Source organism: Limulus polyphemus, unplaced genomic scaffold (assembly GCF_000517525.1).
Source record: "Limulus polyphemus unplaced genomic scaffold, Limulus_polyphemus-2.1.2 Scaffold5265, whole genome shotgun sequence".
NCBI classification, from domain to species: Eukaryota; Metazoa; Arthropoda; class Merostomata; order Xiphosura; family Limulidae; genus Limulus; species Limulus polyphemus.
The window spans coordinates 1-854 of NW_013670875.1; positions in this window are offsets into that span (position 1 = coordinate 1).

Genomic DNA, 854 nt, shown 5'->3' on the forward strand with positions numbered 1-854 from the left:
ACTTGGTGACACTAAAACAAAGAATCCTTTCACTGTCAGCAGAATTAGAGTAAGTGAAGTACTTGATGACACTAAAACAAAGAATCCTTTCACTGTCAGCAGAATTAGAGTAAGTGAAGTACTTGATGACACTAAAACAAAGAATCCTTTCACCGTCACTTGTGTTTGTTTCTTTCCTTTGCTGTTCGTGTACGATTTATTCTCTGCGCAATGTTTCTGGGCACTACGTTCTGTGGATACTTTAAACTTATCTGTAGAGCAGCAGTCCAACTGAATATCTCACACTGCCCTAAGTTCCCATGTTTCCGTTTTGATTGCTGAATTAGGTATTTTAAACTTCGGCTTTATTTTTATGTTTTTATTTATTTTTGCCAGTATGTTTGGTTCAGGAGTAGATAGGCTGATGACATTTTTATATTGTTAATTGTGATGATGCTGACAGTTTGTGTTCCCATCTACGTTTAGTAAAACATATATGTATATGTACATATATATATATATCAAGTTCTCCTATCAACCAGACAGCAGTGGTTCTTTATCATTACTTCAATTTCTGATTACACGACCATCAATTCAATTTTTATAGAAGTTTTTATCATAAACATACTTATATAGACAAGCATGTAAACTTTCATTCATACTGCCTAAATTCTGATAAGAAGTCTGTCGCTAGAGATTGACCTTTCTTAATTGATCAATGATCTCATGTTCTGGCTCCAGTCAAAAAACAGATAAATTAGAACATGTTTCTTGTCAGATTTAAAAAATAATAATATTATATATAAGTTCTTCTTCTTGACAAATGTCGAAATAAATGGCTTTTACTTATATTTCTTAATAGTATAAATATATAC